Source organism: Balaenoptera physalus (assembly GCF_965194825.1).
Source record: "Balaenoptera physalus genome assembly, chromosome: 21".
Lineage (NCBI taxonomy): Eukaryota > Metazoa > Chordata > Mammalia > Artiodactyla > Balaenopteridae > Balaenoptera > Balaenoptera physalus.
The window spans coordinates 34,599,631-34,624,354 of NC_138902.1; the positions used below are offsets into that span (position 1 = coordinate 34,599,631).

At 46.8% G+C, this 24,724-nt stretch overlaps 1 long non-coding RNA gene across 2 annotated transcripts in view; it reads right to left on the bottom strand.

The window, feature by feature from the left end:
* Positions 1–13,224: 13,224 nt before the first annotated feature.
* Positions 13,225–24,724, bottom strand: part of LOC309651368 — a 334,574-nt gene continuing 323,074 nt past the window's right edge. For both annotated transcript variants that reach the window (XR_014258073.1, XR_014258074.1), the window contains one exon: positions 13,225–17,225. This is a non-coding gene — a long non-coding RNA (uncharacterized lncRNA). The remainder of the gene's footprint in view (positions 17,226–24,724) is intronic.

The window sequence follows — 24,724 nt, forward strand, 5'->3', positions numbered from 1 at the left end:
GGCGGGGAGAGCGGGGGTGGGAGAAGGTGGGCAGCCGGCCCTCAGGCTCATCCTGACGCCTGGGGACAGTGTGGTGCCCAGGTCACAAGTGTCTGTCCCTCTAGAGACTGGCCGTGCCGTCATCACTGTCCCATGTTTTATTGTTGTGGTTGTTTGTTTCATCTCTTGGGTTTGGCCCTGCGGATGTTTCGACTTGGGTAAAACTTTGGATTCACCAAAATGTCTGACGAAGCATCCCCCCACCGACCATGGCCACACGATGCTCTGTGACGCCCCCTTCCGATGGGCGCGTTGAATGACCTGCCTCACAGACCACCTAAGGTTATGTGGGAAGAAAAAAACCCCTTCCACTTAGAGAAATGTAACATTACATATGCAAATGCACTTTTAAAAAACAGACAAAAGGTGCAGCCAGCGTTGGAGACCCACCGGTCTGGAGTGTGCGGCCCCTCAGAGAGGTGAGGTGCTGCCCCAGGTTCCTCATCTGCATGGTGAGGGCACAAGCAACATGAGTCAGAGCACAAGGACCTACTTTCTCCAGCTGCAAAGATGACCTTATGCTTCATCTCTACACTCCCTCAGGAGGAAACTGAGGCCCAGAGCATTGAGTGATGTCACCCAGGCAGTAACTGGACAGGCTGAGGTTCAAACCCGGGGCCATGACTCTACGCCTGAGATGGAGGAGTGCAGGTGACACCCACCTCTCTCCGTGAGATCCCTGAGGGGATGTCTCCATCACTGATGTGTCTCCACATCAACCCCCTTTGTGGGCAGATGGTATTTTCCAAAGATGGCCACTATAATCTCTCCCCGCCCACATGCTCTTCCTACAAATGACAATGACACTCCTCTCACCTAGGGGCGGGGTCTATGGAGAGAGCCAGTGACTACAGCAGAAGTGACATTATATGAATTCCAAAGCCGAGTCCAATAAAAGATAATAAGGCTTCCACCTGGTTCCCTTGGGATACTCACTCTTGGAACCCAGCCACCATGCTACCAGGAAGCCCAGGCCACATGGAACGGTCACGGTAGGTGTTCCAACTGAGGTCCCAGCTGACAGCCAGCGTCAATTGCCAGGCAAATGTGTGCGAAAGCCTTCTAGGTAACTCCACGCCCTGTCATGGTCTGACTGCAACTGTTTGAGAAATCCTGAACAAGAACTGCCCTAGCTGAGCCCAGAGGCCCCCCAGAGCCATGAGAGATGATAATGCTTGGGGTGATTTGAGATGTAGCATAGATAACTGGGACACCCTCCATCCTCTCCCCGCTCACATACACCTGAGTCCAGCCAGGGCCTGCTACACAGGTGGTGCTATTTCAAGTCACTTTAATTCACAAGCCATACGCGCATGCGTGCACATACCCTAATATCAGCCTATTTAGGGAAATTGAGGCCTCCCAATTGTGCACAGAGAAGTCTCTACCAGGGAAAGGAAAGACTTCAACATTTTGTAGTAACAGCCTTGTATTGTGTGTGGATTAAAGACAGACTGCAGAATCAACCCATGATGGACACCTGGCCTTAAACAACTGACCTCTGGGCTCTCCTGATCCCTGACATTTTTTAAAAAAGCTTTATTGAGATATAATTCACATACTACAGCATTCACCTCTTTAAAGTATACAATCAATGGTTTTATCTACAGTTGTGTAACTATCACTATAATTTTAAAACATTTAAAATCATTGCCTTCTTTCTCTATGGCTCTGTCTAGTCTGGACATGTCATATAAATGGAACCATACAATATGTGGTCTTTTGTGACTGGCGTCTTTCACTTAACACTGTGTTCTCAAAGTTCATCCATATTGTATATGCGTCATACCTTTCTGTGGCTGAATAATATTCTGTTGTGTGGATAGACCACATTTTGTTTATCATTCATCAGTTGATGGACCTTTGGGTTGTTTCCACTTTTTGGCTATTCTGAATCATGTTGCAATGAACATTCATGTACAAAAAAAAAAAAAAAAAAACAGACAAAAGAAAATTTTGGTTTTGTTACCTATACCAAGTTTGCCAGATTTATTATTTAGTATCTAAATATTTAATCAAAAACCTGTAATGAATTCCTGATTCAGTCAATCACCAAACACTAATCGAGCATAAACTGTCTTCTTAGCTTTATGTTATACATTTGTGGGATACATTGAAAAAGTACATTTAAAGATGTAATGTCTTTAAGGCATTTAAAATATGCATTCCCTGAATCTGTCCACACGCAAATTTAATTTTACCAGCAAGTCTTTGAAAATGAAAGATAGACACAATTTTTTTAATTGAAATGAAGAAACAGTCTGAAACCTCCTTAAAATTCTACAGAGGTAATTTAGGCTACGATTAATAAGATTATAACACTTTCTCAATGTGGGAATGATTCTACCCCAAAAGCCATACATCTTTTCTTTAAATCTAAATGCTATTAACTGGGAGACGCACCACTGCTTCATGGGCCACCAAGAAAAAATGCTGCTAATGAAATTATGACCTGACACTTCCTTATCACTCAAAATTTTAATCTGTACGTTCTGAAGAGCTACTTAAGGCATAATTGGATACAGGTTTGTAACCCATGTAGCTCTTGGCACATATACGTGTGCATGTGTATAATGATACATTGATAAAGGCGCTCCTAAAACTTCTTCACAGAATCTGCCTGTTCTGAATCTTAACTCAGACTCACGAATGCCCCTAATTTTCCACAAACTATTGTTTTCTGCCATCAGGTTTTCTGAAAATGCAGCATTTTGTAAAAGGCTTCACTAGCGTCTCAACGTTCAGTTCCAAGCCCCTCACTCAGGCTCTGAACATTTTGACGCGGGCACTGCCTTGAATTCTAATTCTATAGAAGGTGTCAACAAAGTGTTTTCAGAAAACAGGCTTTCTCCAAAAGTCCTTGCGTGAGTCCCGGATCACTGCGTGTGTGAGTGAGAAACGCCAACACTCTTCTGTTTCTCTGTTGAGTAATCTCCCTGGGAAGGAACCTTACCAGATACTGATGCAAGCTGGTCTCTTCCAAAGACTCCCTCCCAGACTCCCTGGGGAACGCTGCTTTCCCAGCCGTCTGGGCGTCCCCAGCCCGTCCAGTGGACACAGGCGGGCACCAATCCCCGTCCTGCCCTGGGGTGTGGCCTGAAGCATCAGGGGTTGTGGTCGCCCTGTCCTGTCCTATCCCTTGGGTGATGATTCCGTCCTGGGCTCACCCCATGGGCTTGCTCCTGACTTTCCAGATTAACACCTCAAAACACACTAGAAGTTTATTTCAGATGACGATATCCCAGTCCTACATCTTGCCCATGGAGACAAAGCTCGGAGCTGTCAGTTTCTTCTTTCTTTTTCACAGGCATTAAATATTCTAGTTCTTTCTTCTAGTAAAACAACAACAACAAAAAACAATCTTTTGATAAGAGTTCTGATGGATTCTCACTTTAGTCCAAATTGCCAGCCCAGAAGCCCCTGCAGACACGACCTGAATATCAAGCCTTATATCACGCCCTGAAAGAGCCCCAGATAGAAGGAAAATGTAGTGGCTGCGTCATCTTCTGTCTCATCTTTTGCAGCTGGGATTCAAGAACACAATCAGGAATTTCTTGCTTGATTCATATCTTGGATTGGCTTAAATTTGTAGAGACTTGAAAGCCCTTTTTCCTACTTTGCCTCAATTGATTTAAAAAAATAAAACCTGTAGGTGAGCAGCGAAGCCTTGTTATACCCGTTTCACAGATGGGGAGACCGAGGAACAGAGGGCGGAAGAAGGGACCTACTGGAGTCTCTGCCAGAAACGCCAGCTCTTCCAGGAATAAGGGCCTGACTTCAGCCTGGCGCCCTGCCCATGACCACCAACCCCTTTCAGTGTGGGACACGGAGCAGGGCCAGAAAGTGTGGACCAGGAGGGAGCGAGGAGGGGGTGCCTGTGGGACTGCTCCCCACCCAGCCACTGTGGCCTCCGACCCACCACTGACCTCGGAGTCGGCCAAGTCAACTGCCCTTGTATATTATGAGGACTTAATTGGAAATTTCCTATCAAGCTATGGAGAGTTTAATTAAACATGATGAAGAAATCTCCAAAAATCAAGCCCTTGATTATGTGTGTTTGTGCTCTGGACTTAGAAAATCATTTTCACCCCAGTTGCCCTTTCTCGGAATGAAAAATCAGACGCTGTTTTTTCCCAAAGGTGAGACCTTGGACTCCGCTACCAGAGACGCTCACATCCTCTTAGTCTCTCTGTGGTTTTCCTTCTCAGCTGGTTCCAAGGTCCTCCTAAGTCTCCTAAGGCATGGAGACTTAGTTCTTGCACTTTCCATCTCCAGCAGGAATCTGCAAGGTCGAGTATATTTTAAGAACTATCTCTGGGCTGCTCAGAGAAGTGGGCCATTTTGTCGTCAGGGCGCGAACAGGAGTGTGTGATATGCTGGGGTTTTGCTGCCCCGTGCGTGCAGCCCTGCATCCGGGCTCATGGGAGGGGGAGGAAAGAAAACGCAGGGCAGCTGTGATCTGTTCCAGAACTGTAAGCTGTGCTGTGCGAGGGCCTCATGGCCGACTGTGGAGCCCCGGGGCCAGGAAGCCAGAGGCATTGAATTGGAGCTGTAGGCAGGCGGGGGGCTCCTGAAGGAACCCGGGCAAATGGGTCCCTTGGGCGCTGGCGCTGGGCAGGGATAATTCCCTCTGCCCACCGGCTGCCTGAGCCTCTCCTTCTGCAGAAGAGGGCAGGGGACAGAGCAGCTGACCTCCGGCACCCAGGGGAACGGCTGGCCTCTGCCCAGGTCCAGACCGTCTGAGAGACTCCTTCAGAAATGGGGTGGATGCTGCAGGACGGCAGCGCACCTGGGCTCACTTTCTCCGCAGGTGCCCAGGGACTCAGGGCCGCTGGCTGCTGGGCTGTGACAGAGGAAGGTGGGCCGGGGGCCACCAGCTCACATGTGGCAGGGCCGTCCCATGCGTTTAGATGGGGCCATACACACAACCCTGGTGTCCTAGGGCTAATTCCACACCCTCTCATTTCTTAGTGGACTTTCCACTCTGCTTCAACTTTTTTTTTTTTTTAAATAATTTATTTATTTTTGGCTGCACTGGGTCTTCATTGCTGTACACAGGCTTTCTCTAGTTGCGGCGAGCGGGGGCTACTCTTCTTTGCAGTGCTCGGGCTTCTCATTGCAGTGGCCTCTCTTGTTGCAGAGCACAGGCTCTAGGCACGCGGGCTTCAGTAGTTGTGGCCCACAGGCTCTAGAGCACAGGCTCAGTAGTTGTGGCACACGGGCTTAGTGGCTCCGCGGCATGTGGGATCTTCCCGGACCAGGGCTCGAACCCCGTGTCCCCTGCATTGGCAGGCGGATTCTCAACCATTGCGCCACCAGGGAAGTTCTCTACTTCAGCTTTTAAACCTTATTATTGATATTACTTATATCTATATGAAAATATTTTCTTTCTGTTGACAGTGTTTTTAAGTGTTAAAATGCTTTCGCATTTTAAATATTATATTTGTGAGGCATTTTTCTTCTTTTTATACATCAGTATCTTACTTACAACTATTACAATTCTTTTTTTAATTGTATTTTTTTATTGGAGTATAATTGCTTTACAATGTTGTCTTTCAACTATTACAGTTCTTAATTACTCCTAGTATCTTGTTAATTCTCATGTTTTTAATTTCTTACATATTAAAAACAAAGTTACTCTTATATATTAATAACAAAGTATAACATGTTTTTGTTTTCTCATGAGACATCCTCATAATTTTATTTGTCTGCAATTCAACGGAAACATATTTTATGATTTTTCTTCTTTTACTTGGGATTAATATTATTTAGTGAAGACTGTAGGATTTCAGTTTCGATTAACTCATGCCTTAACATCTTTCTGTGTCTCTAAGGAGCTCTAAGTGATTTCCCAAATAGATCTGTCCTACAGTTGGCATCTTGTGAGGTGCACAATATTTGCTGGAATTCACTAGATATACCTGCTGAGATGATGAAGATGATGTCCTCTGCCGAGGACAGAGGACTCCGAAAAAAGAGATGAGGGTTGAAACATATTGTCAGGACTCATTTCTTAGCATCAAGGATGCCATTTCTTTTCTCTCAAATTTAAATCCTGACTGATTTTCTTCATAACTGTTTTTCAATATGCAAGAAGTGCTACAGGATCTACCAGGAGACAGTGCAGTGAAGTTCTGGGCAGAACGAACTTCTGAGCAGACTGTATTGAGTTAATCTTGGGCTGACGCCACAGACCCGCACGCAGCACACAAGGCCTCTGTCACCAGCCCGTTCCTGTGACCCTGGAAAACTGGACCACCTACACAGGAAGACAGCACAAGTGATGAGAAAACTTGGAATTCTCTCAAATAGGGCTTCTTGGAGGACTTTGATGTTTTTAGCGTAGGACCGGGGCCACAGTAGCCTTGTTCACACCCAAAGATCTGTCCTGGGCAAGCAGAGCGAGATCTGAATTGTGCTGTCAGGGAGGGAGTACAGGGGCCGCGGGGGAACTGTGCACGGGATTAACCTCTACGAGCCAACTCGTGAGCTTAATGTGTGACAGACCCATGGTCATAACACACCGAGATGCCTGTAAAAGACGGGCACGCCCAAGGGGCTAGGAAGCAGGGAGACTGAGGGCCCCCGAGGGACGGAGGGAAGGCGGGCTCAGCAGGGAGAGGGGCCGGGCGGCCGGCAAGGTCTGTGTGCTCAGCTGGGTCATGAAAGGTAGGTGAGAAGCGGCAGGGACAGAGGCCCAGAGATGGAAGCTGTGTCCGCGGCCAGAGCCGACCTCGCAGAGCTCAGACCAGGGCGGACGGAGTGATGGGTCTCCGGACAGCTCGGCGGGGCCGCCGTGGGGAGAAGGTGAGGGTGGGACTCAGTGTCTTCTGCAGACCGTGTGATGCGAGAGTCCGTGGCTTCGGCGGTGCCACCGGCTCCCTGTCCCCCTACCCCTCTTCCTTCCTCTCTGCCCTGATCTTCCAAATCCCGCTGTTTATTTCTGAGCTCTAACAGGGTGGCGTGGCTTCTCTTCTGGCTCACTCCTGGGCACACCCCAGAGTCCCTCCCTCCCCAGGAACGAATCTCACTCTTGTCGATTGAGTTAAAATGAGATTCCCAGGAGGTACGGGCAGACGTTCCACCCGTGAGCCTGCGCTGTCCCCTGGGGGCCTGGCCTCCTGAGGAACGCGTGTGGCAGGGCGCCGTCCACACCTGCCCCGGGCTCGCCATGGACCCTCCTCTGAGCAACCTCTCAGCTTGGCAAGGCAGCCCCTCAGACCCCACGCTCATTCCCACCCCTCTGTCCTTGCCCCCGGGGACCTCTCGCCCCTTCCCAATCCAGCTGCATCTTGGTTCATCTTGAAGACCCGAATCATATCCCAAGCTTCCCATGTGGTTTCCTTGGGCTGTCGCGCGTGTCTTTAGACCCACGTTTACTTGGTGTGTCGTAGGCAGTGCAGCCGTATCCTCTCTGGTGTCTGTTCCTTGGGTTCCGGGAGCCTGTCTCTCCTCCCACCTTTTTCTGTCCTCCATCAGGGCCAAGGTTGCGATATTCTGGGGGCACAGCCTGCCTTGAACAGCCCCAAACTATTCTATGGGGGACGCCTGAGCACGAGGAGAGAGAAGGGGGGACCGGAGGCCGGGAGTGGCCCGAGGAAGGAAGGGGGTGAGGGATGACGGGTCCTGGACAGGCCCAGCGTCTGGGAGGAGCCGCCCCTCACAGCTGTCCAGGTGTGCGGTGGAGGCCCTCCTGGGGTTGGAGTCTCCCCTGCAGTGTGGATTCCCAGGGGATGCTGCGGGCCTCACAGACAAGCCCATCTCTGTGGTTAGGGGACCCGGCGCAGGGAGGAGACGCTGCTCAAGGAAGCACTCAGCCTGCCCCTGGGTCCCCTCCCATGTGTACGTCACCCACAAGGCGCATGCTGAGTCTACAGGTGCTGCCGTGACCGTGCTGGCAGGGCCTCTGGGGAGACTGAGGCTTCGAGGATGGTGCAGAAGGGAATCCCTTTGGGACAAGCAGGGTGTTTTGGCAAGAGGAGCAGCTCTGAGTCAGAGGCGCAGGCTGAGTTCTCGTGTCCGCATCTGGAAGTCTGAGAGCCTCTGCCCTGAGACTCTGAGCTGGTGGATGAGGGACCATTTGTTACCAGGTGTGTCCCCAGTGCTTGTGTGACGCCCATCGCCGTGCCCACGGGGTTTACTGCTCTACGCCACCTTTAGAGTCCGTGAGTTTTTTCTCACATCGGCCAGGATTTCTGTGCCATCCTAAGATAAATCTTGTCTGTCGAGTGCAAATAATCAGAAGAATAAAAGTCTGCTTTCCAAGACTAGGCATCCTGAACATTCTATGTCCACATTCTGTAAGCACATGTGAATGTCAGTTTATCCACTGAAGGAAAGGACGTGATTAAACACTCACTTTTTTGATTATAAACAAAACTATAGATGAGCAATCACTTTTTAAAAGTTGCTTTGGGTAAAACCTCCGCTACTGTATTTTCCTTGTGAAATAATGTAGCTCCTCTGGTTTTCATCAGTCATGACACTTCTGTCCCTTTTGAAACTCAACAGACTGGATAAAAAAATTACAATCAAACTAGGGATGCGAAACAAAATACTGTGATTCATTTTTCTAAAAGCACCCTTCACTTACGCACCAAAAGAAGAGAGATACTATTTCTAGGACTTAAAATCTGCCTATTCTTCTATATGTAGATCTAGACGTGGAGAGAGATGACAGACAGACAGACAGACAGATGGGTGGGACACAGATCCTCTTATGACTAGCAGAACGCTTTTGCACGTTTCCCACACCGGGAAGACAGCGAGCTAGCTGGCCTGCTGCAGCCGGACTGGCCCGTCCGGGACTCCCGCGAGCAAACTGGCGGCCGGAGACCTGCTCTTGCCGTTTTGCAGTCGTAACACCTGCTGCTTGGCTGGCTTCACTGCAGGAACGCTCTGTCAGGGAGAACAGAGGAGATGCGTTTTGTGTCGTTGCAATAATCCAGGCGGCCTGGATGCGACCTGAGAAATGAGTCCGAATTCTCTGTGATGTGCATGCACGGCCTTCACAGGAGGCCAAACTCAAGGCTGAAGCCCAGGGGCTGAGCTTCCCGGGTCCCCTGAAGGATCCCAGGTCACAGCCGCACGTGACGAGGGGCCTGCTTCACCCACAGCTTTACGACCACGTGATCCTTGTTTTATCTGCCAAACAGCCTTTTGTCTCGTTTGAGAATCTTCATGGTGCTCCAGACGAGTTTTGTTTATTTTTAAAACAACGTAGTATTTGTCTTTTGTTTTTTTGCTGTTAGAAGCAGTGCAGTGATGAGGATACCCCCTCTTTGATTGTGCCATGGGGCTTTCTTGGGATGGTTCCTAGAACTGGAAACCTTGCGTGAAGGGCAGGCCGTTTTCTTTGGTGAGTACTGCTGCAGGCATCGCCCCAGGCCTCGCTGCCCCTGTTCTGGGCTCATAGAGATACCGGTGCCACCACGATCCGCGCCCACGGATCAGCCGCTCCTAATATTCAAACCAGGCCGCCCTGACCCCCGGACTCCTTTTTTAACCATGATAAAATATTTACCTGTTGCCTTAAAATATTTTTCTGCTTTCAGTATTGCTGTTGGCAAATAACTGGTGTTTCTAAACGTTCCAGGTGAAACAGCAGGAAGAAACTGCACGCCTGTCTAGAACTGGCTGTGCGACCTCGGACCTGACCTTTCTGGGCCACCGTGAAATGGTCACACTGAATTCTCCCTCGGAGCCTCTTAACGGGGATTCAGAGCAATTTGATGGGGGAAACACTTAACACAGAGCCTGAGACCTACTCAGTGAAAGTTTGTTTTAAGTGTATTTTCCGCTAAACTAAATCCTACGGAAAAAAACGCCGCCACATGTGTTTCCATTGTTCAGCCTTCAGGCAGTTCCTCCCCTCTCCTCCTGTGGCCAAAGGCATGTTGGTTAGTCTGAGATTCCTGATCCTCCTTTTTCCTTTTATGACACCAACCAGCACGTCAGCTGGCTGCAGATGGGCCTGCAGCCCCTCCTGTTGGCGAATCCCCTCCTCCCCCACCCCCGATGGTCTGCGTGTATCCCCCTGTGACGGCTGCTCTTTCTACAGGGACAGAGCAGGGTGGCCGTGCACGGTTATCAGTGACCACGGGATACAAAGGGGGGGTTTCAATGGATTCACACACCACACACACACCCACGCACACACACTCTCTCTCTCTCTCAGATAGACCTTCACAGGAAAAGCGCTTCATAATTAAACAAGTGACTTGACTTCGTACTCTATTGCTGCAACGTTTTCAAGGGGCGTGATCGTACCTCAGGCCTTTGTATTTGCGAATGTCCAGCAGGAAGCCAGGCTTGCTGCACAGAACTCGCCTGGATTAACGGGCTGTGCCTTGTTCAGCTGCATCGTCTGCAGCGTGCACGGTCTGGGCCCTGGAGTCTGGCTGCGGAGAACCCACGTGGCCGGGAGCTGCCCTCAGGGACTGTCTGCGGCAGAGCATCGTCTGTCGGGGCTCCCAGGGTCGCAGGGGATTCCAAACACAAGCTCAGGAATAAAATACACGTTTATGACCTTTTTTTGCCAAATTCTGCAGCATACCACGTGACAGGCTCCGTCTCCGGATCTGTTATTACTGTTTCTGCCCCAAACCCCTCAGCTCAGTTCAAAGTTTCCAGGAAAACAGAAGATAATGGAGATCCATCAGGAAGTCAGACCATGGCGCTGGCTTGATACCGTATTCTATGCCTTATGAAGTTTTCTCTTATCAGCACCCGCATCAAATAATGTTTATTAAGCCCGTCCTGGGCCCAGTGCCAGCGGGGTAATGTTTCCCTACAGTTCCCTCACTGTGCTGGGTTTTCAAATGGTCCTGACCAACTCTGTTGTGAAATCAATTTCTCCCTTGTTAACCAAATAGGTTATTTTGGATGAAAATCACAAGATAATTGAGTTTGTAATCTCAGTGAAAGTGGTTCAAGAACTCCAAGGCCCCGGTGTGAGTGTCAGCGCAGTGAAGACAGATGTGCCCAGGGTTCTGGGCTCAGCAGCCTGGGAGTACGGCTGCACACGGGCCGTCACAGCCGAGGACACTTTCTGTGCACAGTTTTCAGGACATAAGTAAGCACTGTGGGTGTGCATCGCACTTAGAAACAGGCATTTAATTTCCACAAAGATAGCCATTATCCTTGGTATTAGTTAGCTGCCCTTCGTAATTCATTCCCTTTATTTTTTCCCTAAAGTTTCCCCGAACGGTGGGTAAAAACTTCTAATACAGATAAAATGTCAGTTGTAAATTATGACAATAGCTGTTTGCGTTTAGGATCCTGGCATCCCCCTGCCCCCAACTCCCACTCCAGGAGGAAAATCGTCGAATGTGAAAATGTATTAACCCGTTAGGTTTATCCAGATGATCCTACATATTAACGTGGACCTCTAGGTATTTGCCATTAGCCAGAGAGCGGACAACAAAGTAAAAATAAATAGGTGCAAAATCTCTTTTTAATAATTATGAGCTGCCTGATACTCAGTTTCATGTACATCACCTGAGCTATCCTTTTCGGAGGCCTAGGGAAGCTGGAAAATTCACCAGAGGTCACACTGCCCTTGGACCCAGATAAGGTTCACTAAAACCTCCCACACCTGGCCCCTCCATAAGCTCTCTGAGGCAGTGAGTTCTCAGCTGGCTTTTCACAAACCCCAGGCATTTCTTTACAGCATGGCTGTAAAATTTCATCTACAGGCTGTGAATTTTTGAAAGAACTGAGGTCCACGGTGGCATCTGCCTGGCTGAATCATGGTGAGGTGCTCGGGCCTCCATCCCGGGGCAGAGCAGGTGGAACTCGCTTCGGGGAAAGAGAAGGGGTGTAAGATGCCATCAAACCAACGCTGAGAATACTGCTCACTCACAGAGCACGAAGAATCTGGACTCCAGGGTGAGTGGAAGAGAGCAGCCAAGGGGGAAACAGCTTCTTTAAACAACATCATGGTCAGAAGGACAAGGAAAGCAAGGGGGGATGACCATGAGTGAGCTGAGCCCGTCAAGAGAGCTGCCGGATCTCACGACACACGGAAGCCTGTCTTGGTTTCACAGAAGCTGAAAGCTGCAGCCCTAATGGGCAGCAGTTTGGGGCTTTATGTCGGGGTGACGAGGAGAGGCATCAGGGAGCGGCTGCGGGGCTGGGGGCAGAGGAAGGTGGGCTCTTTCAACAGGGTCAGTGCCCTGGGTCCCCGCCGTCTCAACTCCTGTCCTGGACGCCGGGAATGTGCCTTTCCTTCTGGAAGAGGGCAGACAGCCTCCCTATGGGCTTATCTCTGCTTCCAGGAAGAAAAAGGGAGGGTTGAGCGTTTTTCTTGCATCTGCTGTTTAAGTGCCTTTAGCTCAAAATACATTTTATGTCAGAGAAGCATATTTTGGGGTGATCTAGTCTAGTTTCCTTGCCGGTGGAATTGCTCCTGTGCTCACATGCAATGTTTAGCAAGGTTTCCACGTCCCAGAGGTTTCACAGCTACAGGCTCCCTCCGTCCTGCCCCCTCCTGCTCCCTCCCTCCCTCTCACTGTCTCTCTGTCTCTCTCTGTTTCTGTCTCTCCTGCTCCCCATCCTCCTGTCTGTCTCTCTTTGTCTCTGTCTATTCCCTCTCTGTCTCTCTCTCCCTCCTTCTCTCTGTCCTTCTTTGTCTCTCTGCCTCTGTCTGTCCGTCTCTCCCTCTCCCCCAGGAAAGGGAAGTCACATGGGACCAGCACCCGCCTCGGCCCACCTGTGGAAACATCAGAACAGGAGAGTGAGTCCGACCTGCCCATCCACTATGTATTTCTCACACGATGGAGACCGGGCTTGAACGGGAATCACCTTGAAAAGCAAAGTGCACGCTCTCACCCACGGTGCCACGGGGCAGACCAGGCACTCAAACCTACGCAGCCTGTGCACCTCTAAGCCACTGGGTGGAGTGGGGAGGCTCCGTGGAGTGTGGGCCCCTGGCTTTAAGCTGGGCCGAGACCCAGAACCCGAGGACGCACAGCGGCCTTCCCAGCAGCAGAAACAGCAGAGTGGTCAATCCGTCTCCGGAGCCTCGGCTTCAACGCGGATCTAGGACCGCGGGCAGCTCCCTGGCGACTCCTCCAAGTGTCCTTGTTCCTTCGTTCACCTGCTGTCACCAGCTCTGTGTCTCCTCTTTGTCCAATGAGAGTCACCAGGAGCTGCAGGGAGATGCTGAAGATCATTAGCACCTACTCGAAGCTTCCGTCCTGACGTCGTTCTAGGATGGGAAGACATTAGCCAGGGCGCTTTGGAGAAGATAAGAAGGGTGCTTTTCTCCAGCAAATATGTGTTGGCAAACACTTCATCATTTCATACCGTGCAAAAGTTTATCACAGTGAAGGAGGAGGCCAATTTTGCCTTTATTTATCAAACCCGATGGATGTATCTTCCACTCTTGAACTTTAAAATCTGAAAAGGCAGTTGCCTGGTAGTCAGACAGGTGCCCCTCACGGGAGCAAGGACCGCGGAGGAGGGACAGCAAGATGACGCCAGCCTGCCCTCTGCCCCGTGTGGTCCCCTCACCATCTGTGTATCTTCGCTCTCTTTAAGCAGCAGCAGAGAGTGCCTGTTGCCTTCAAGCGGTCTTATAAGACCACCCAGAGAAAGGGAACTATCTGGTGACGTAATCAGGAGGGTCAGCGTTTGGGCCCCTCCCGTCTTGGGCGCTCGCTGCTTCAGGCAGAAGCGATGTCTGTTTCTTCCTGCCCTTTGGAGGTGGCCTCTCGTTTCCTCCGGTTTGTTGCTGGTATTACGTTAATGAGAGCTCCTGTAACTGCATTTAAATCACCGATGGATGAATGGGCTCAGGCAGTGTTTGCGTTCCCAGGTCGGCCTGTTCATCCTGCGCCACTGGCTCTCATGCTGACTTGTCGACGGGCTTGCGGTCTGATCCCCAGCCCCACACCGCCTGGTCCAGCGCGGCCTAACTTCAGGCTCTGTGGCCGTGATCACTTCTCACCTCCCTGCCCCTGCTTCCCAGATCACCTCATCTGTAATGATGCTGAAAAAAAGCCGGCGTCTCTTACAAACACTTGATCCGTGTGTCGGGGGAGGCCAGATTTCTCCCCCCCTTTTGTTCCCATGTTTGTTGGGAACATCGCTGTTATTTTTCACTGACTTTTCAGCTGGCATTTTATTGCTGTGACTTGGAGGACCCACATCTCTCCCCAGGCTGCCAGAGTCTGGGTTTCTTGGCCTCACTAACGCGTGGTGTCTTTCAGATGCGACCTGTCACTTAATAAACCACCTGCTGAATGGCCCTCGGGCTCTTTCCTGGGTTCACAAGGCAGAGAAGCCGGCTGGACTTTCCCAGAGAAGCACCAGCTTAGTCTAGAGCCAATGGAAAACTTCCACAATTCCCTTGCTTTGCTTCGCTTCTGTGTTTTCGCTCCACAAACCTCTGCCCAGCCCTCTCCGCACTACCAGCGCCCCGTCCGCGCTCGTTCTGGTGAATCCTTGTCTGCTCAGACTTTTCAAAGTTCACCGTGCCTCAGTTTGCCTTTGTACAAAGTTAATAACAAGCATCAGGAAAGAACCTATGCCCACGTTTTCTCATGGGAGAGGGTTATGTTTCTGATCCATTCTGGCGCCCACCTGTAATTCAGAGGGTCGGCGCCACTGCGTCCGCTTCCTCCACGCAGCCGTCAGGCACAGGCACGAGCCCTCACTCCCCCTGGTGCCGGCTTCTCCCCTCGGCCTCCCCCCGGCACTTCCCAGCCGTGCGACTCCACCTCATTTAAGCTACACAGTCGTGGAGCTGACTTTTGAGAATATGTCACCTCCTCTTTGTCGACTGTGTTCTTTTGAGCCCTGGGGACCCTGCAAGCTCCCAGCCACTCACTGAAGTTTCCCTGAAGGCAGGGAACAGACCCTCAGCATCTGCAAAGACCAGCACCACCCACACGAGGATGCGGGGGGCGCTCAGTCCACGCCCGCTGATGGAGAGTAACTTCCCTCTTTGAAAACTGAAAATCACATTTTCAAAACTCTATTTATGGGCTTCCCTGGTGGCGCAGTGGTTGAGAATCTGCCTGTCAATTCAGGGGACACGGGTTTGAGCCCTGGTCTGGGAAGATCCCACATGCCGCGGAGCAACTAGGCCTGTGAGCCACACCTACTGAGCCTGTGCGTCTGGAGCCTGTGCTCCACAACAAGAGAGGCCACAATAGTGAGAGGCCCGCGCACCGCAATGAAGAGTGGCCCCCGCTTGCCGCAACTAGAGAAAGCCCTCGCACAGAAACGAAGACCCAACACAGCCATAAATGGATAAATAAATAAATAAATAAAATTAAAAAGAAAAAATAAATAAATAAAGCAAATAATTGAAAAAAAACTCTATTTATGATAGTAAACACGTGTGACTGAAAGAAAATAAAGCTATGTGCCCGGATTTGTTGATTGTTTACACCCACGTTAATGGCATCGTCCAAATGCCCATTTGCCGTCCTGGGACACTGATTTCAGCTCATTTCCCATCTGCCTTTTTGGGGTCACTTTCTCAGGTCCCCTCGCGAGTTTTTTTTCCCTCTACCCGTTCCCTGAGAGCAGCTGTGCCCCTGCCAGCCCTCCCCGAGGTCCTCATCCCTCCACAACGATGTTCACCGTCACAGGGCAACTCCATCCCCTCTTGGTGCTTGACCGGACCTCTGTGCCGAAAAGCCCTTCTAAGACACCATCAGCTCTTGCATTAAGCACCTGGAATTTTTCCTCAGAGATTTCTCTGCCTACAAGTAGGCACGTAGATTTTAACCTTCTCTCCCTTAGGTAGCCAGAGCAATATTTCTAAAATTCTAATCCCAGCACATCTCTTCTTGGCTTGGAAGCCTGGTAAAGGTTCATATTGTTATCAGCGTAAAACCTAAATCATAGGGCACGGTTCACCTGGCCCCTCGGACCCACATCTACCTCCCTGTTCAGCTTCCGCTCTCCCAGGCACTCCTGGTAATCTGTGCTCTGTTCATCTTAAGTTGTTTTTATTTTTCTTTTCTCAGGATCTTCCATGCTCTCCTTTACTGCTGCACCTGCGAATATTTCACCCTTTCTTCCCCAAACAGTCTTTCCTCTTTGATGTTCCCTGGCTAGGCTGGATTCAACTTAGACCTCACCTCCTCCAGGGAGCCTTCCGAGACCATCAGCTTCCCCATCTCCCCAAGCTGGGTTGGGTGCCCCTCAAGAAACACAGGGAATTGTACTGACCTGTTTATTTGTATGAAAACACCTCGTTCCCCATTTGCCTCTAAGCTCTTCAGAGGAAGGACCGTCCATAATTGCCCAATTTTCTATCTTCAGGGATGATCCCAAAGCCTGGATCTTAATAAATGCTCATTTAGGGTTGCAACACGGAGACTGTGACTCAGGCTGCCATGGGGCCTAGGATCTGTGCCTTTATTTGAACAGTCTCTAAAGAGAAATCTGATTCCCGGTGGGATTTGGGAGGCGCTAACCCCTGATAAAGGAGGGTCACTTAACACAATTCCCAGGACCTGAGGGCACAGAAAGGGGAAGCATGCTCTCCGTGGGTCTGTGCAACCTGCCTTTACTCACAGAGGAATGAAAGCATTTGCTCCGTTAGAAGATAAATCAAAGAACTCAGACGTGGGGAAGAGGATTTGTTTCTGTTAAGTCCAAATGTTTTTATTAAGCACTTAGTGTAAAGGACTGCGCCAGAACGCAAACTGTATTCCGTGCTTTCAGGGAGCTTAGAAATTAGTCGGGGAGCAAGTCAGCACTTGCAGTGACGTGGGACTTAATCAGGGTCTGCTGTGAATAATCTTCTCATTGTCTCCTTATTGATCAGATGCCTCTTGACCAGTTAAATGGGTAGAAAGGACACAGTCTTGCTAGGAATTCAGAGGAAGGAGATGGTTATTCTTGCAGAGTTTACAGTTCCCTTGCAAAATGAGCCATGGATTCGGCCAACGTAAGGCGAGCACACACTGCCCGAGAGTCAGCGCAGGGGGGACGCGGCCCTCAGGGAGGGGCAGAGGGCCTGGAGCGGGTGGCAGGGCTGGATCTGACCTGAGAGTGAGGTGAGAACAGCCGCGTCTGGGAAGGGGCGAGGGTGCAGGCAGACGGGCAGACTGATGAACTGGAGGGGGTCGGCAGAGGATGCGGGGGTAAGGGGAGCCCTCGGCGTGCACGGTACGTGGTTCCAGGAGCGAAGGCCCAGGGGGCCGTAAAGTCCCCAGAAGGCTCTTTCAAAAGGAAGAGAAAAGAGAACATCTGAAGGATTTAAACAAGCGATAAACGTAAAGTTGGCCTATGTTCTCGCAATTTTATTCATTTGCTTTAACTTTCTCAGCAAAATGTGGCCTGTCTCCAACCTTAATTTAACAAATCACTCGCCAGAGCAGCCATTTTCCAACCTCACAGTATCACAGAAACAGGCGTTTTTGAAACACGACTCGGCCAATCACATAGAAGTTCGGATTCCGTTGGTTGGATGTGGAACCCACCCGCCAGATGTAGTTGTTAAGTTTCTTGAGGTTAAGAAGGCCCGCCCCAGAGGGTTCCCAAGGAACTTCTGTGATTGATGCTGCCAAAATGTAGTGCAAGCTTTACTGACATCAAGAAGACGTTTCTATTTTCAAGCTAAGAAACTTAGCAATCATTAAACTTAAAGGAAGGTAATTTGCTGCAGAGTTTAAAGCTAGGCAGACACCCTCCACAGGGACATGAATTGCTGTAAGTGTCTGCAGTAAGTGATGGCCATTTTTGTGACTTTTGTCCAAAAAAATGAGGATTTGAAGATTGAGCTACAAGCTATGCTAACAAAAGAGTAACTATTGAGGCTGGTTTTGAATTATAACTGAACCAAAACGCATCTCAAAGCAATACATTCTTTTTCTTCCCTTCTCTCACTTAAAAAACTGGGCTGTATTTTTGCACATTTGGTAAAAGGAATGCTCAGACTCTTTGACCCAGTGTGCCAAGCTGTGGCCGAGAGCACATTTTCAGAGTTAATTTATGGGCCCCAGAAGGCTACCTGGAAGAGATCTCTGTGGTTGCAATGTCCTTTTTTTTTTTTTTTTTTTTTCTGAATTACTTTGTATCTGATTTAGACAGTTATGATTTTCAGCCTGGGATTTTGCATACAGATTGGGCACTGCTTTGAAACCTCGGCTGCCATGCATATTTCATGATTAGTCTCCTCAAAACCCAAAACCTCTCTGGAAAAAAAAAACCTGTACCTTTGTGGTTTGCTTATCAAAGTGGACATAACCCTAACTTAATGAGAAATATTTTTTAAAACAAAAGTTGGAATAATTAAAAGTGGCATTGAAAAGTAATAACAACAAACTACTAAAGGGAAAAATATTTAATTTTTAAGTATGGACTTTTTTTTTTTTTTTTTTTTTTTTTTAAAGTAATAACTAGGATTATGACTTATAACATTATACCAGAACATATAAGATTTTTAGAAATTTCATGTAATGTCTGAAACATTTATATTAACATATTTCCATACATATTTCCATACAAATACAAATATAAGATTTTTAGAAATTTCATGTAATGTCTGAAACTTTTATATTAACATATTTCCATACATATTTCCATACAAATACAAATATAAGATTTTTAGGAATTTCATGTAATGTCTGAAACATTTATATTAACATATTTCCATACAAATAACCCAATGAAAGTTTAGTATTAGTTGTTTTGTTTGTTTTTTTATACTGCAGGTACTTATTAGGCATCAATTTTATACATATCAGTGTATACATGCCAATCCCAATCGCCCAATTCAGCACACCACCATCCCCACCTCACCGCAGTTTTCCCCCCTTGGTGTCCATATGTCCATTCTCTACATCTGTGTCTCAACTTCTGCCCTGCAAACTGGCTCATCTGTATCATTTTTCTAGGTTCCACATACATGCATTAATATATGATATTTGTTTTTCTCTTTCTGACTTACTTCACTCTGTATGACAGTCTCTAGATCCATCCACGTCTCAACAAATGACTCAATTTCGTTCCTTTTTATGGCTGAGTAATATTCCATTGTATATATGTACCACATCTTCTTTATCCATTCGTCTGTTGATGGGCATTTAGGTTGCTTCCATGACCTGGCTATTGTAAATAGTGCTGCAATGAACATTCGGGTGCATGTGTCTTTTTGAATTACGGTTTTCTCTGGGTATATGCCCAGTAGTGGGATTGCTGGGTCATATGGTAATTCTATTTTTAGTTTTTTAAGGAACCTCCATATTGTTCTCCAGAGTGGCTGTATCAATTTACATTCCCACCAACAGTGCAAGAGGGTTCCCTTTTCTCCACACCCTCTCCAGCATTTGTTGTTTGTAGATTTTCTGATGATCCCCATTCTAACAGGAGTGAGGTGATACCTCATTGTAGTTTTGATTTGCATTTCTCTAATAATTAGTGATGTTGAGCAGCTTTTCATGTGCTTCGTGGCCGTCTGTATGTCTTCTTTGGAGAAATGTCTATTTAGGTCTTCTGCCCATTTTTGGATTGGGGTGTTTGTTTCTTTGATATTGAGCTGAATGAGCTGTTTATATATTTTGGAGATTAATCCTTTGTCCGTTGATTCATTTGCAAATATTTTCTCCCATTCTGAGGGTTGTCTTTTCGTCTTGTTTATGGTTTCCTTTGCTGTGCAAAAGCTTTGAAGTTTCATTAGGTCCCACTTGTTTATTTTTGTTTTTATTTCCATTACTCTAGGAGGTGGATCAAAAAAGATCTTGCTGTGATTTATGTCAAAGAGTGTTCTTCCTATGTTTTCCTCTAAGAGTTTTATAGTGTCCAGTCTTATATTTAGGTCTCTAATCCATTTTGAGTTTATTTTTGTGTATGGTGTTAGGGAGTATTCTAATTTCATTCTTTTACATGTAGCTGTCCAGTTTTCCCAGCACCACTTATTGAAGAGACTGTCTTTTCTCCATTGTATATCTTTGCCTCCTTTGTCATAGATTAGTTGACCATAAGTGCGTGCGTTAATCTCTGGGCTTTCTATCTTGTTCCATTGATCTATGTTTCTGTTTTTGTGCCAGTACCATATTGTCTTGATTACTGTAGCTTTGTAGTATAGTCTGAAGTCAGGGAGTCTGATTCCTCCAGCTCCATTTTTTTGCCTCAAGACTGCTTTGGCTATTCGGGGTCTTTTGTGTCTCCATACAAATTTTAAGATGATTTGTTCTAGCTCCGTAAAAAATGCCATTGGTAATTTGATAGGGATTGCATTGAATCTGTAGATTGCTTTGGGTAGTATACTCATTTTCACAATGTTGATTCTTCCAATCCAAGAACATGGTATATCTCTCCATCTGTTGGTATCATCTTTAATTTCTTTCATCAGTGTCTTATAGTTTTCTGCATACAGGTCTTTTGTCTCCCTAGGTAGGTTTATTCCTAGGTATTTTATTCTTTTTGTTGCAATGGTAAATGGGAGTGTTTCCATAATTTCTCTTTCAGATTTTTCATCATTAGTGTATAGGAATGCAAGAGATTTCTGTGCATTAATTTTGTATCCTGCAACTTTACCATATTCATTAATTAGCTCTAGCAGTTTTCTGGTGGCAGTTTTAGGATTCTGTATGTATAGTATCATGTCATCCGCAAACAGTGACAGTTTTACTTCCTCTTTTCCAATTTGTATTCCTTTTATTTCTTTTTCTTCTCTGATTGCCGTGGCTAGGACTTCCAGAACTATGTTGAATAATAGTGGTGAGAGCGGACATCCTTGTCTCGTTCCTGATCTTAGAGGAAATGCTTTCAGTTTTTCACCATTGAGAATGATGTTTGCTGTGGGTTTGTCATATATGGCCTTTATTATGTTGAGGTAGGTTCCCTCTATGCCCACTTTCTGGAGAGTTTTTATCAGAAATGGGTGTTGAATTTTGTCAAAAGCTTTTTCTGCATCTATTGAGATGATCATATGGTTTTTCTTCTTCAATTTGTTAATATGGTGTATCACATTGATTGATTTGCGTATATTGAAGAATCCTTGCATCCCTGGGATAAATCCCACTTGATCGTGGTGTATGATCCTTTTAATGTGTTGTTGGATTCTGTTTGCTAGTATTTTGTTGAGGATTTTTGCATCTATATTCATCAGTGATATTGGTCTGTAATTTTCTTTTTTTGTAGTGTCTTTGTCTGGTTTTGGTATCAGGGTGATGGTGGCCTCATAGAATGAGTTTGGGAGTGTTCCTTCCTCTGCAATTTTTTGGAAGAGTTTGAGAAGGATGGGTGTTAGCTCTTCTCTAAATGTTTGATAGAATTCACCTGTGAAGCCATCTGGTCCTGGACTTTTGTTTGTTGGAAGATTTTTAATCACAGTTTCAATTTCATTACTTGTGATTGGTCTGTTTATATTTTCTGTTTCTTCCTGATTCAGTCTTGGAAGGTTATACCTTTCTAAGAATTTGTCCATTTCTTCCAGGTTGTCCATTTTATTGGCATAAAGTTGCTTATAGTAGTCTCTTAGGATGTTTTGTATTTCTGCAGTGTCTGTTGTAACTTCTCCTTTTTCATTTCTGATTTTATTGATTTGAGTCCTCTCCCTCTTTTTCTTGATGAGTCTGGCTAATGGCTTATCAATTTTGTTTATCTTCTCAAAGAACCAACTTTTAGTTTTATTGATCTTTGCTATTGTTTTCTTTGTTTCTATCTCATTTATTTCTGCTCTGATCTTTATGATTTCTTTCCTTCTGCTAACTTTGGGTTTTGTTTGTTCTTCTTTCTCTAGTTTCTTTAGGTGTAAGGTTAGATTGTTTACTTGAGATTTTTCTTGTTTCTTTAGGTAGGCTTGTATAGCTATAAACTTCCCTCTTAGAACCGCTTTTGCTGCATCCCATAGGTTTTGGGTCGTCGTGTTTTCATTGTCATTTGTCTCTAGGTATTTTTTTATTTCCTCTTTGATTTCTTCAGTGATCTTTTGGTTATTTAGTAACGTATTGTTTAGCCTCCATGTGTTTGTCTTTTTTACGTTTTTTTCCCTGTAATTCATTTCTAATCTCATAGCGTTGTGGTCAGAAAAGATGCTTGGTATGATTTCAATTTTCTTAAATTTACTGAGGCTTGATTTGTGACCCAAGATGTGATCTATCCTGGAGAATGTTCCGTGCGCACTTGAGAAGAATGTGTAATCTGCTGTTTTTGGATGGAATGTCCTATATATATCAATTAAATCTATCTGGTCTATTGTGTCATTTAAAGCTTCTGTTTCCTTATTTATTTTCATTTTGGATGATCTGTCCATTGGTGTAAGTGAGGTGTTAAAGTCCCCCACTATTATTGTGTTACTGTCGATTTCCTCTTTTATAGCTGTTAGCAGTTGCCTTATGTATTGAGGTGCTCCTATGTTGGGTGCATATATATTTATAATTGTTATATCTTCTTCTTGGATTGATCCCTGGATCATTATGTAGTGTCCTTCCTTGTCTCTTGTAACATTCTTTATTTTAAAGTCTATTTTATCTGATATGAGTATAGCTACTCCAGCTTTCTTTTGATTTCCATTTGCATGGAATATCTTTTTCCATCCCCTAACTTTCAGTCTGTATGTGTCCCTAGGTCTAAAGTGGGTCTCTTGTAGACAGCATATATATGGGTCCTGTTTTTGTATCCATTCAGCCAGTCTATGTCTTTTGGTTGGGGCGTTTAATCCATTCACGTTTAAGGTAATTATCGATATGTATGTTCCTATGACCATTTTCTTAATTGTTTTGGGTTTGTTTTTGTAGGTCCTTTTCTTCTCTTGTGTTTCCCACTTAGAGAAGTTCCTTTAGCATTTGTTGTAGAGCTGGTTTGGTGGTGCTGAATTCTCTTAGCTTTTGCTTGTCTGTAAAGCTTTTGATTTCTCCATCAAATCTAAATGAGATCCTTGCCGGGTAGAGTAATCTTGGTTGTAGGTTCTTCCCTTTCATCACTTTAAGTATATCATGCCACTCCCTTCTGGCTTGCAGAGTTTCTGCTGAGAAATCAGCTGTTAACCTTATGGGAGTTCCCTTGTATGTTATTTGTCGTTTTTCCCTTGCTGCTTTCAATAATTTTTCTTTGTCTTTAATTTTTGCCACTTTGATTACTATGTGTCTCGGCGTGTTTCTCCTTGGGTTTATTCTGTATGGGACTCTCTGCGCTTCCTGGACTTGGGTGGCTATCTCCTTTCCCATGTTAGGGAAGTTTTCGACTATAACCTCTTCAAATATTTTCTCTGGTCCTTTCTCTCTCTCTTCTCCTTCTGGGACCCCTATAATGCGAATGTTGTTGCGTTTAATGTTGTCCCAGAGGTCTCTTAGGCTGTCTTCATTTCTTTTCATTCTTTTTTCTTTAGTCTGTTCCGCAGCAGTGAATTCCACCATTCTGTCTTCCAGGTCACTTATCCGTTCTTCTGCCTCAGTTATTCTGCTATTGATTCCTTCTAGTGTAGTTTTCATTTCAGTTATTGTATTGGTCATCTCTGTTTGTTTGTTCTTTAATTCTTCTAGGTCTTTGTTAATCATTTCTTGCATCTTCTCAATCTTTGCCTCCATTCTTATTCCGAGGTCCTGGATCATCTTCACTATCATTATTCTGAATTCTTTCTCTGGGAGGTTGCCTATCTCCACTTCATTTAGTTGTTTTTCTGGGGTTTTTTCTTGTTCCTTCATCTGGTATATAGCCCTCTGCCTTTTCATCTTGTCTATCTTTCTGTAACTGTGGTTTTTGGTCCGCAGGCTGCAGGATTGTAGTTTTTCTTGCTTCTGCTCTCTGCCCTCTGGTGGTTGAGGCTATCTAAGAGGCTTGATGGTAGGCTCTGGTGGTGGGTAGAGCTGACTGTTGCTGTGGCGGTCAGAGCTCAGTAAAACCTTAATCCCCTTGACTGTTGATGGGTGGGGCTGGGTTCCCTCCCTGTTGCTGTGGCGGTCAGAGCTCAGTAAAACCTTAATCCACTTGACTGTCGATGGGTGGGGCTGGGTTCCCTCCCTGTTGGTTGTTTTGCCTGAGGCAACCCAACACTGGAGCCTACCCGTGCTCTTTGGTGGGGTTAATGGCAGACTCTGGGAGGGCTCACGGCAAGGAGAACTTCCCAGAACCTCGGCTGCCAGTGTCCTTATCCCCCCGGTGAAACAGAGCCACCACTCGCCCCTGCAGGAGACCCCCCAACACCAGCAGGTAGGTCTGGTTCAGTCTCCCCCAGGGTCACTGCTCCTTCCCCTGGGTCCCGATGCACACATTACTTTGTGTGTGCCCTCCAAGAGTGGCGTCTCTGTTTCCCCCAGTCCTGTCAAAGTTCTGCAATCAATTCCCACTAGGCTTCAAAGTCTGATTCTCTAGGAATTCTTCCTCCCGTAGCCGGACCCCCAAGTTGGGAAGCCTGACGTGGGGCTCAGAACCTTCACTCCAGTGGGTGGACTTCTGTGGTATAAGTGTTCGCCAGTCTGTGAGTCACCCACCCAGCAGTTATGGGATTTGATTTTACTCTGATTGCGCCCCTCCTACCGTCTCACTGTGGCTTCTTCTCTGTCCTTGGACGTGGGGTATCCTCCTTGGTGAAGTCCAGGGTCCTCCTGTCAATGATTGTCCAGCAGCCAGTTTTGATTCTGGTGCTCTCGCAAGAGGGAGTGAGAGCACGTCCTTCTACTCCGCCATCTTGGTTAATCCCCAAGTATGGACTTTTTAATGACAACATTTTAGAAATAATAACTTAAAACTATAATTTAAAATATCACCTCTTTTT